Raw genomic sequence first — 13,121 nt, forward strand, 5'->3', positions numbered from 1 at the left:
ATTCATTCACTTAACAGATATTTGAGCACCCACTATGTGAGAAGCACTGTGCTGAGTAGCAGGAATACAGTGGTGTAGCAAACAGACTTGGTCTCTGCTCTCAGTGAGCGAATCATGTTCTGGAAAGTTGCCCTTGATTCCAAGGAAGAGCTAAGAACTTCAACTCTGTGTTCAGTCTATTCATCACACATATGAGGCAGATACATTATAATCATTAGCTCATTGTATAACAGTTATTTTTGCCTTTTTCATTTATCAATCCAGCCAACAAACTTCTCTAGGGCGGGGGATGTGCCCTTCCTTTCTTGTAGACTATTGTGTCCATGCAGGTGATGTAGCCAACATATACCTGATTAAATAATTTAATGAGTAAATGAAGGAATGGATTCCTTTGGAGACCATATTTGAAGGTGATTGACTTTGTAAATTCTAACTTGAGATTTTAAGTAAGCTCTCTTCATAGCTTGAATCATAGTAGGCATTCGATACATATTTGTTGAATACATTGAATACATGTATTCTCCACAATCAAGGGACATTTTATTTGTCCCAAATGTGATAGAAGTCTTGAGCCTACTACCCATGAGGTCTCATTCCTAAGGAAGAAAATTCAACTAGCAAAATCTTGAACAGATCCAGGGCAGATTTCTTAAGTCACCCCCTTTTTTTGCCTAGGAATCTGGAGATATTGCAACAGCTGTTTATAATTGCAATCCAAATCCCAAATTAGCAATGCTAAGTGGAGGAATCAACTAGCCATTACTCTTGGCCCCTTAAAACATCCTTTAAAAAAAACATGCCAAAGCGACATTGACACTTCTGTTGGAGTCTTTAAATAACCACCAGTTCCGACTGCCTGCTCCTAAACCAAGCAGCCCCTACGCACACGGTGTCCCTGGCTCCCTGGGTAGCAGATAACTAATCATCAGGCCTTGGAAACCCCTTTTAGACCTCAAGCTCCATTAGCAACAACACAACAAACAGTTGAAAGGGCTTCTGGGTGTAAGCCTCTGACTGCTTCAAGAATTGTTGCTAAAATAAGGGGGACAAAGCTGCAGGTGTTCTCAGCCTTCAGAAGAACAAGCTCCTAGTGCAGAGTCAAGGCCAGGCATGTTTGGCTGGGCCTAAGAGGAAGCACTTGGGTTGAGAGTCATGGAATATTCTGCAGACCCAAGTGACAAGGGAGCCGACTTAATGTATTAGTTTCCCTATAGGACATAACAGCCATCTAATTGAATTCTCTGACCCGAGGCTCCGCTCCTCCAAGTCATTACCAATATTACTTCTGGTTATCTCTTTGAAACGTAGATTGGATTGTGCCATTCCTCCTTAAAATTGAAGCTGAATTGTCGGGGCATAGAGAACAATTTCAACTGTGTGGCGAGCATTTAGCCTCCTGCCACGACTTGGCCACAACTTGCTTGCCACCCTTCTCCTTGGCCACTGATGTCGACCGAAACTGGGCTCAGATTTGCAGAACTTCATTCCCCTAAAATGCCATTTGCTTTGTCCCTCTGGGGACGTTTGGTAATGTCTGGAGACATTTTTGTTTGTCACAACTGAAGGTGGAGAATACTACTGCTGTTTAGTGGATAGAGGCTGGGGATGCTGCTAAACGTTATAATGGACTGGACGGCTGCCTGTGATAATGAATTATTCAGCCCCAAATATCAATGATGCTGAGGCTATTAACTCTACCTACTACATCTTTCCTTCTTCCTTTCTCCCCCTCTCTCTTGCCAATCTGGTGAAATGGCTATTCATCTTCCAAAAACCTGCTTACATTTTCCCATCCCTGTAAAGCCCTCTTCAACCCTGTTCATCTTTTCTTCTTGCTTTAGTTTCTTTGTCCAATCCTGTAACATTGTTTCCTAACCTCTATTAAAGTACTTTAAACATTTTACATTTTTTTAAAGAAGCACAGATAATAAAAGTCACTTTCCCCTTAAGAACTTGAAAAATCTTCTTGAACCTCTGATTCTATGCTTGGTGTAGTTCCAGACCACACACCCATGCCCCCAGGGTCTCTGCAGATTGAAGTCACACAGGGCTCAGTTGACAGCATCCTTGGCTTAAAGATTGTCCCCGTTCTGTGTGTGCCAGCATCAGTTCTGTACCCCACAGCCCAGAAAGGAAATGCAGGCCTTTCCTCTCTATTTACAAAAGCACCACTCACACAAGGCAAGTTTAGCAGAGTAAATTTACTGAAAGGAGGTCTGGAGGGAGTTTGCATCGCAACAGTGCAAACAATTTCAAAGTGAACATCAGACTTCTCGGTTCTAAAAGCCGAAGGCACTTCACTCCTGGAGATGCTTCCATGACTGCTTCCTGTGCTGTGCTCCGGGGACAATGCCAGCTTCTCTAATTTCTCGCTCTGCCTCTGTCTCGCTTGTCTCCTCCTCGCCTCTTCCCTCTGGGATTAGCCCCAAGAAATTTAATTTATTTTCACCTTCTTATGTTTGGTCCTGACTTCCTCCTTTCCCCCAACTCAAATCTGTGTCCACCTTGCTTAAACAAATCAACCGAGGCACTCAGAAAGAAAAAGAAAAAAAAAAAAAAAGAGTACTGGGTTTCCAGGTAACAAACTTGGGAGGCAGGTTTGGTTCAATAATAGCAATTCCTTTCTCTTTAGTATATTTTTCTACCTGATGCCCCATCTTGAAAATATATTCTTCAAGGACAGAAATTGAACCTTATTTATCTATATTTTAGGGCTTAGGACAATGCTGGGTACATTGTGGATTATCAGAAAATACTGAAGAGCTGTTCTCCCATTTGGGTGCTGATGTGGAGAGCGGATTAGCTGGAACTCTTCCCAACTCAGGATTCCACATGAGTTGTGGATGTTGTGGGGAGTGTGAAGCCTGTGTTTGAACTTCACGTCTCTAATGGTGAACATCCCTGAAATTTTTTTAAAAAGGGTACTAAATGGGAATACCTACTTTTTCCCCCTCCCACAGCTCATGGGCACATCTTTTACACTCAATGACATCTCTAGAGGAGGTGTCAGCTCTCTCAACATTTAATCCCTTTTTGCCCCATCACAGAAGGGGAATACAGTCAATGACAATGAGGCTCTTTTATGCTTTGGTCATTTAGTGCCAGGACATATGATATTTGTAGCTTTGTGAGACAGACAGTTTCAAAGCAAGAAGCTTGGACCTGACTGAGGGAGGCTAGTTATGTACTTAGTATACCTGACTTAGAGGAAACCAGTCCTTGTAAAGGCTGCTGTTGGGCTTCTCTTCTGGATCATGGCATGAAGGCACTTAATCCTCAGCAAACCTACGATTCCCTCTGGGAAGTTCCAACCTCCCTCGGGCTGTGAACTGGCAGAGGTTCATGCTTCAGGCTAGCGAGGTGGACTGCAGTAGGATTTAGGGTTCAGTACTACTGCTGGTACCACTTCCTCTACTGTGTTAGGGTTTTGTAGGCTAGTTTGAAACTCTAACCACAATATTTTTGCACTTTCAATGTAAAATGTATTATAAATAAATTTTTTAACTTAAAGAATGCAAGCTTTCTGAAACATAGTTGATTTGGAATTTCCTATAATAGAAGCAAGAATTAACACAATTAAAATATTGTTGGGAGCATTTTCAGTAAGAATATTGATAAACTGCTTATAAACGTTATAAGATGAAAGTTAAGGTTATGAAAAGAAGGGAACAGGAAGTCAGGGAACATAGGAAGAACTGATTTCTAATCCCAGTCCTGACAACAGCTAGTTCTGAGAACTTAAATCATGATTTCAGTTTCCTCATCTCTTTGTGAAAACAGGATAACAGTAGTTGTCCTGCCAACAGTATAGATTTGCAAGGTGGATCTAAGGAAATAGAGGATTTGGAAAAGCTCAGGGAAATTAAAACAGTTTTGCAGAGAATAACAATAACATTGGAGTTATCTGGGCCAGAATGAGTAAACAAGTTAATTGTCTTGGAGCAGAGTTTTTTCAAAGAGTGGGTTGTGATCAAGGCAAACTGACGTTGTCCAGACCTTGTGCTGTGATGAGCCCTGTGTTGCCTGGAGACACGTTCACTAACTGTTTCCAAGTGGTTTAGACACAGTGTGGGGAGGAGGAAGATGTGGTGCTGGGTAGTGGTGATGTGAAGATGCTGAAACTACTACGCCTAGGAGCCTCCCACAGACTTCCCCAGATCACCAGATGGTCCCTGGGAACATTCCTTTAGGGCCTTTCTAGGGTGTTTACAAGGGTAGTGGGATGGGCCCTGGGAATTACATACGATGGAGACCTCCCCGAAAGTTCCATGTACTCCTGCTGAGCACAGAAAACAAGCACTTTCAGTTCAGTGCCAAGTCCCATTTTTCATAACTGGGAATTTAATCATTAAAACGAAAGGGCTTATGAGCAATTTTAGGTACAGGACCAATATTATCTTCCCAAAGACAGGTCCAGGAGAATCTTTGTTTACTAATTCAACAATTTTATGTTATTCTAAAGTAAAGACCCTGTCCATGAACGCCCATCTTGTACCTTGTCTGTGTGTGTCCGTGGGATTGGGGTTTGGGGGTACTGCCTCCTCAAAGTTGGTGGAAATCCCTCAGGAGGCCCTCTATGACATCTTGGTAGTGGGGGAGATGGGATTCTGTGGGTAATATTCATCTCTCAGGAGCTCCCCCAGAGCAAGCATATTTCACAAGATGTGAAATCTGCCCAATAGAAAATTTGAGGAGCACAAAAGAATTCAGGGGAAAGGGGCCTTATGGCTGAAAGGAATAAAGTTCTTCCAAAGGCTCTTTCACAAGCCTTTATATCTCTGGTAGGAAAGAGAGGGCACTGTCAAGTGGGGCAATTGAGAAAAATTTAATGAAATGTCTATTTACAAAGGAGTGGGATGGTCATAGGAGACCAAGAAGGGATAGGGAAGCATGCAGGAGCCAGGAGCCGTTATTGTCCCTAGGTCTGATGGGCTCAGGGGAGCTCGTAGGGCTGCAGGAGAGAGACACCAAAAGGAACCGAGGCCTTGAGTGGAGGAACACAGTGACCAACACCCCTGGCCAGTGATGAGGAGGCTGGGTGCAACCACTCTGAGGTCATCACCTCCTCTTCTCTCTCCTCCTGCTGGCCAAACCCGACAGGAAGTCATGGGACCAGGGCAAATGGAGAGGCTGCCTCCAGTCTCCTGGAGGGAGGAGAATCTTCTCAGACAGGAAAAATGGAAGATAGCCAGCGCACTTTTCTTGGCAAAAATATCCTCATTTAAAACCAAACACTCAAATGAAAGCAAACATAACAGTGGGAAGAGCATAGAGTCACAAGGGAGAGGACCAGCATTCTGATCTAGTCCCAGCTCTGTGACTAACTTGCTGGACATCTTGGGCTGGCTGTGTGGCCTCTCCATGTGTTAGTACCTTCCCTTCTACAGGGCAGAGTGTGGATGAATTGAGGTTATCAATAAGGCACGTGGTGAACATGAGAAGATGCTTTAGCCCCGGAAAGTGCACAGCCACAGGTGTTGTAACTTAGGAGGAGGGAGAAGGGTAGGGATGGGGACACTCAGATCCCTCAGGACCTGGTGGAGAAGGAATAAGGGCGGGAGGAGCAGAATCCTGAGAATAATCAGAGCCTTGAGATGCTCCCTTCCTCCCACGTTCAGCAAGGCCCTGGGCGATGTTCGCTGACAGCTGCATCTGCAGGCATTGACAAGAGAAGAGAGGGAGGCTCTGTTTATTCCTGAGTAAGAGGAGCAAAAACTGTGTTCATTTCGTGGTTGCTTGCGGTTCTTGCCTAGTTGCCAGGGAGCACATCAGTGATTATGCATCTCAATGACCATGTGTTTCAAATAGAATCTGTCTCTATTTGCTGCCCACTCTTTAGAATGTACAGTCCAGAGAATATGAGATCTACTCACAACAAAGGAGAATATGAGAAGAGACAATACCTAAGAGATATTAGTGAAGTGCAGACCTTACCCAAGTCTCCAAGTAGGAATACAGGAGTGTGAGATCAGTGGAAGAGATACTAGAGAGTTTTCAAATGCAAAATGTGTACAGTCCATTCCAGGCAAGGGCTAAGCCAGGTAGAGAGAATATCTGGACAGACAGGTCACTGCTGGGGTGGGTTCTAGATACATGGATCTGGATTCCCTGTCCTTGTTTCTTGCTTGGTGTCTTTGCAAAGCCACCAAGATTCAGAAGGGCCACTATCAAGACAAGTCTTGACTTACTATCCCAGGAAAGTAGAAGTCCAAGGGACAAATAGTAGACAAAACCAAGAGAGTTCAAATTAAAAGATATGGAGCATCTTAGGGCTCTAGACACTTCCTATTTCACCTTCAACTAAATCTTCCATCATGCCCTGTAAGAAGCACCTGAGGCTTAGGAAACTACTCCAGGCACTGCCTAGGATGCCCTCTACTTTAACTCGAGTCAATGATCATCCTTCAGATCTCAGTTCAGTTGTCCCTTCCTCAGGGAAATCTTTCGTGACCTCCCTGACCAGGTCAAGTCCTCCTCTTACAGCCCAGGGATATCGTGTCTGTAGCACATACCCTAGGTGCAATTTTACAGGCATTTGATTTGATTGGTGCCTGCCATCTCCGCAGCATGTAAGCTCCACAAGTCAATGCCTGTTTGCAAATCATTACACTTCCAGATCCTCATTGAGTCTATGGAGCTGTGCAGGCTCTTTTCATTTTATTTTATTTTATTAATTTTTTTTTTTACATCCTATGCATCCTATGATGATGTTGCAGAGCAGTTGGGAGGGAGGAGGAGAGGGGAAAGGGGAAGAAAATGTGATGGAAGAAAGAGGAAGGAAGAGGGCCAGGACTAAGGACTATGGCACCCCCACATTCCCACAGGGGAGACCAGGGGGCTTCCAGCAGTGGCTTGGTCATTGCCAGGCTGGGTGCAGATGTCAGGGGTTGTAGCAAAAGCCCTTGCCTCCCACTTCCCCATCTCGGGAACTGGGGCCCTTCTTGCTGCAGCTCAGTGCTTGGCACTGGGCAGGCTTCAGGTGTGGGTGGGGCATGGCTGAGGCCCTTGGCCCCAAACCACCCCGGCTCTGGAAAGCCCAGGGCAGTTCCAGTGGTTGCTTGGTGGTCATCACTGGGCTGGTTGCTAGTGTTCAGGGTGTGTGACTGAGGCCCTCAGTCCCCCACTACCTCAGCTTGGGAGGGCCTGGGGTGCTTCCTACAGTGGCTTGGTGGTCGTCGCTGGGCTGGTTGTTCATGTTGTGGGGGCGTGATCAGGGCCCGAGGCCCTCCACTGCCCTGGCTTGGGAGAGCACAGGGCGCTTCCTGCAGTGGCTCAGTGGTTGTCACTGGGGTGGTTGTGCTTGTCAGGGGGGTGTGGCCAAGGCCCTCAGCCCCCACCTTTAGGACTGGTTGTGGATGTCAGGGGCATGGCTGAGGTCCCCAGCCCTCCCCCTTTCTGGTTTGGTAGCCCAGGGGACTTCTGGTGTTATAGGACTTCTAGGTGTTATAGGTGTTCTTTGGTGAAATGAAACCTTTACTAGTTAATATCAAACTTCGTCTCTGGTTGTGGATACTTTGTTTTTTCTTTCAGTTCTGTGTTAGATCATTTACTCTTCCCACCACTCAAACTGTGTGCTGGAACTAATTTGCTGTCCTTTGCTTACTTCTGAAATTGGGGGAGCTTCCTGTGAGGGCCAGTACTTGAGCTCAGTGGTTGAGCTAAATTGCTGCTTTGCTGCTGATTCCCTAGGGAAGGATTTTTGTGCAGCTCAGGTTTTAATGGTCAACTTTATAGATACTTCCTGTTCTAGTGAAATTTGGTACACCTGGGTTGTGTAGAAACACTGGCCTTAGCCTGAGTCTTCATCAAACTGCACCCCATGCAGTTCTATATTCCTGACCAGTCTCCTCTGAGTGGTCCTATGCTGATTGGGAGGCAGATCAGTTGTCCGTGCTGTGCCCCAGCGTTCCCTGGTGGGCTTGTCTCCACTACTGCCCGTGCTCCATACACTTCCCATGGGATGGGCTGTGCTCCAGTCCCTTGCGATAACTCACCTGCCTCTGAGTGGCTCTTTTTTTTTTCAGTTGTTGTGGCTCCTCACTCCCATGTGGGTCCATGGGAACCCTATTAGTGGTATAGCTGGCCTGGGGGCCACCAAGGCCCTCTTCTCCCCTGTCACCTCCAAGCAACCTGTGCAGGTTTTTAATCACACCAGTTTGATGGATAATGGAGCAATGAATAAATGTTCTGGTTTCTTAGATTCTCATCCTGTTTCCTGGTACCTGGAATTGTTTGCTCAGCTTAGCCTCTGGACATTGATGATGTAGTTGCATATTTTGCCTGGCTTTTGTTTCAGTTTCTACCCCGGAAACTGTCTTGGCTCCAAGGTCTATGTCGATAGCATTACATAACACAGGAACCATGCAAGTAACAGAAAAAGAAAGTACTTGAAGGAACAAGAAGGACCTTGTGCAAGAAGCATAATTGATAAAAAGAAAGAGAGGTCAAAATATATTCTTGTTGAATTTTGCCTGGATATATGGTAAATTATGGAATCAAGATAGAAAACCACCAAGAGAAGAAATTCAAAGAATGTGCTGAAATATTAAATGCAGTCAAGCAAATTTGAGTAAAGGGATATTGAGCTCATCAATCTAGATTTTTAACACTTTAGATCTCTCTGCTGTCAATGGCTTTCTCATGTTCTTTTGCATCTTACACTCCTAGTTTGTTCTGAACAATGCATCCAAATTAATCCTTCCAAAATACTTGTTGGCTGTGAAATTGCTTTCAACTCACACCCCTGAAGAACAAACACACGAAAGCATTCACCTCTTTCATTAAAGAACACCTTTTTGTGTTAATGCTTCCCATCTTGAAGGCCTCAGAATTTTAGCAGAAAGAATTGAAAGATAATAATGTTATTTATGGTTAATACATATTAAGCACTTACTAGATCCCAAGCATCATGCTGAATGCATTGTAGTTATTCATATTGAATCTTCACAAAAATCCCATGGGATGGACACTCTTACATACATTTTATAGATGAGGAAAACAAAGCTTGAATTAGTAACTTGCTTAAAGTCACATTCCTAGTCAGGGGTGGAGCCAGGACTGCCAGTCAGGGGTGGAGCCTCCCGTCTAATTCTGGGGCGTCAGCTCTCACGAAAGCAGTAGCGGAAGTGTGCAAGCTCTTTTTACTGCTCCAAAAGGCATCATGCAGCAGGTAATCTAAACACCCTGGGGCACAGCCATAGCCTATGGAGTAGGAGACCAATCATTTCCTTTATCATAATAGTCATGATGATTATTATCATTGTCATTACGGTAGATATTCATTGAACATCTATTTGTGCCAAGCATTATGTGCTAAGCATTTTATTTTCATTTTTTCTCAATTCTTGTTTTATTTATCATATGAGAAAACAGACTGAAAGAAGTGTATCTGGGTTTTGCATCATTAGATTAGAAGTTCCCCGAGGACAGGGACTCTGTCTTTTGCTTACAATTTTATCCCCCTCACCCAGCACTTTGGCTAGCCTAGAAAACGTGGTGAATAAGTAAATATTGATAAAGGCAGTTTATTTGATTACAAAGTATCTGTAGACCCTCTATTCCTTCAGGAGCTGCAGATAATAGTAATGAAAGAAAGAAGAGTTTGTGTGAAAGGGAAAAACTTTGGCTTATGAAGTAACTGGTGCTGAGACTAGCCAGCAGCAGAAGAGAAGCTTCTGGCTCATGGTGGGGAATTGCTGAGTACAGACAATGCTAGGGGAAGCTAGAATATAAGCTATTTAGAAGTTTCGTTTAAGGATGATATGTGGAAAGGAAAAAAATTAAGGTTAAATATGCATAAAGTTAAAATGTATAAGATGCATATGAATATGAATAAAAATAAAAATTGATTTATGGTCAGGGAACTTCAATGTAAGCAAACAGAAGATTGGTGCTTGGAGTAAATATCAAGCAGGTGTCAAAACAGGAAAAGAAGGTTGGATATAAAATATTTTTGAAGTCTGAAATCTTTTTTTACATGTTCGTAATAATAAAGGATTCCATAGTATTAATTTGTATTTGCTTGCTGACAAGCCAGCCAGTAGAATTTTCATTGTTTATGGCCAATTAAGGTTGTGATATATAAATTAGAAGCCATAATAATCTCTGATCAGACAGTAACTCATTTTAATTTTTCAAAAGCTAAAAAATTTTGTCTATAAAATCCTGCAAAATTTCTTTGGGAATAAGAAGAAAAAGGGTAAATATATAAAAGGGGGAAGCTCAAAATCATGAAATTTGTAGTCTCTTTTCTTGATGTCATAAGGGAGAAATTTTCCAGTGGTAAAAGTAAGGCTCTCAAGTGAGCCAAAAAAAAAAAAAAAAAGCTGAGGTATTTGGAGAACAAAGAGAGATGTGTGTGATAACACAGCAAAAGGGAGAGGAAGAATGTAAGGAAATATGAGGCTAAATATTGAAAATCAGAAATTCAATGAAACATCTGTTGACAAATTCAAGAAACAATCCAGAAATTTCACTGCTGGGTATTTACGCAAAGGAATGGAAATTATCATGTCAAAATGATACCTGCACTCCCCTGTTTATTTTAGCACTATTTACAATAGCTAAGAGTTGGAACCAACTTAAATGTCCATTATTAGATGACCGGATAAGGAAAATGTGGTATATTTACAGAATGGAATACTACTCTGCCATGAAAAAGAATGAAATACTGCCATTCACAGCAACATGGAAGCACTTAGAGAAAATTACGTTAAGTGAAATAAGTGAGGCACAGCAAGAGACATACTGCATGTCTTCATTCATAAGTGGGATCCAATAAATAAAAATAAATAAATAAATAAATAAGAAAGATACAACAATCACAATAATATATTGAACTTTCGAAACAAGAAAATAGAACTGAGATTACCAGAGATGGGAAAGAGAGAGGGGGGAGAGGGGTAAGGGAGGAATTGGTAAAGGGCCACAAAAAATGATTACATTGTGTAATGCTGAATATGCTAATTATCTTGATTTGAGCATCACATATTGCACACAGATATTGATGTTCAACTCTGTACCCCACGGATATGTACAATCAATTATGTTTCAAAAAAAAAAAAAATAGATGACAAGGGAAGAAAGAGATGGCGGGAAGGAATACAGAAGGCTCTGCCCAGAAAACATGTTCCAGTGTCCAAGGGGGTGGTGAGAAGAAACGGTGATCATTCTCTTGAAAAGAAAAAGTTCAAACTGTGCCAAGAAACAATCTGCTGATAACTAAGAGTGTTTCTCCTTTCCAGAACTCATCCGAGGCAACAAAGGGAGCAAAGAGAAGACGGAGGATGAAATTCTCCAAGGATAAACATGATTAAAGGCAGAGCTTACAGCTCCAGATGTGAAAACCATGACCCAATTGTCAGTGAGGAGGCTGATCCCTGGGGTTTGCTGGCCTCCCAGGGAGCAGCGCATTTTGGAGCACTGTGAGAGCAGATCTTCTCACTGCAGGTTTCAGGGGTCGGAGGGAACAGGGTTAGCAAGCTTGATGGAACAAGACAGGTTAGGGGTGTCATTTAAATGGGAAGGGGAACATGTATTGTATTTGTGTCCTATCATTGCTGTAGCAAATTATCAAAAATTATCACAAACTTATGAACTGACAAATTTATAAACTCACAAATTGCCTCAAAACAACACAAATGTATTATCTTACAGTTCTGGAGGTCGGAAGTCTAAAGTGGGTCTCACTAGGCTAAAATCAAGGTGTCGACAGGGGTGTGTTCCTTTCTGGAGGCTTGAGGGGAGAATCTGTTTTTTTGCCTTTTCCAGCTCCTAAAAGCTGCTTTTACTCTTTGGCTGGTGACCCTGCACCACTCTACCTCTACCTCCATTGTCACGTCTTCTCTGACTCTGACCCTCTTGCCTCTCTTTTACAAGGATCCTTTATATTGCAGCGAATCCACCATGTAATCCAGTGTGATTCTCTCATCTCAAGATTCTTGCCTGAATCACAACTTCAGAGTTCCTTTTGTCATCTAAGCTAACATAGTCACAGTTTCCAGGGATTAGGATATGGGCGTTATTGGAGTAGGGACATTATTTTGTCTACCACAATTTCTTATTGCTGTTGTAAAAGATCACCACAAATGAAGTGTTTCAAAACAATTTGAATTGATAATTTTATAGTCCTAGAGGTCAGAAATCCAAAATGGGCTTTACTGGGCTAAAATCTTTACTGGGTCAAGGATGCATTCCTTTCTAGAAGCTCGAGGGGAAAAATCTTGGGTTTTCCAGCTTATGGAGGCAACCTGCATTCCTTGGTTCATGGTTCCCTCTCCTCTTCAAGGCCAGTAAATGTCTTTCTAGTCTTTCCACATTACGTCCCTCTGACACTGACTTCTGTATCTATTTGCTACTTACAAAGACCCTTTTCAGTACCTTGGGGCCCATCCAGATAATCCAAGATAATCTCCCATCTTAAAGTCAACTGATTAGCAACCTTAATTTCATTTGCAACCTTAGTCCTTCTTTTCCATGAAGTCTAACATACTCACAGGTTCTGAGGATTCAGGTGTGAAGATAGTTGGGTGGGAATCATGATTCTGCCTGCTGCTGGTATTGTCCTATCTGAACTTCAAATCAAGCCTATAAGATGCCATTAACTCCATTTAATGCATAGAAAAGCTGACTTGGAAGGAAAAGTGCTTTACCCAAAGACACAGCTACTCTCAGAAGCAGACCTGCACTTCAACCCAGTTCTCTATGACTCCCAAGTATGGCTCTTCCCACTGAGAATATTAGATACTAGATGTGACTAAAAATATGTAGAATCTATCACAGGCTGTAAAGACTGGTTAAAATAAGGGAGGTCCTATAGAAGAAAACAGGACTGTTCCCAAAAGGTTAGGAAAATTATGTTCTATTGAGGAATTTCTGAGAAACTATGGAGTGTGCCAACTGGGATGAGATAAAAATAACAAAGAATAAAAGAGTTTTTTATAGACAAAGTTCAGAATCAGGGAAAGGATTTGGTGCCTCATGCACTACTGAAATTTTATTTTTTTGATGGTGTCATATATGAATGGGAATTTGGAGAAAAGTTCTGTGATCAATATCTGCAGATTTTCTAAATCTTGGGTTTTCTTTCCTGGTTAGCATCTGACTACTGTGTTTTATTTGAT

This window comes from Cynocephalus volans, chromosome 10, assembly GCF_027409185.1.
Source record: "Cynocephalus volans isolate mCynVol1 chromosome 10, mCynVol1.pri, whole genome shotgun sequence".
In the NCBI taxonomy this organism is placed as follows: Eukaryota; Metazoa; Chordata; class Mammalia; order Dermoptera; family Cynocephalidae; genus Cynocephalus; species Cynocephalus volans.